This window comes from Penaeus monodon, chromosome 33 (assembly GCF_015228065.2).
Source record: "Penaeus monodon isolate SGIC_2016 chromosome 33, NSTDA_Pmon_1, whole genome shotgun sequence".
In the NCBI taxonomy this organism is placed as follows: domain Eukaryota; kingdom Metazoa; phylum Arthropoda; class Malacostraca; order Decapoda; family Penaeidae; genus Penaeus; species Penaeus monodon.
The window spans coordinates 32,863,331-32,863,568 of NC_051418.1; positions in this window are offsets into that span (position 1 = coordinate 32,863,331).

Below are 238 nucleotides of genomic sequence, written 5' to 3' on the forward strand. Positions count from 1 at the left end.
TTTTGTGACATATATTATAGTCATCCTTAAATTTTCAGCTTATCGTTTTCTATAAAACCCTTTAAGTTTTCTCAAATTGGGATTAAAAGGGGTAACTCAACTATTACTATTTCTCAACCTGCCTATGCTTAGGAGTCATTAATTTCTTGTCATTACAGGAAATAAAACAGAAACCTGCAACTTGTAAGATTATTTTCTTCAATATTCGTCTGGTTTTGAATAATCGCAGTACTTCGTG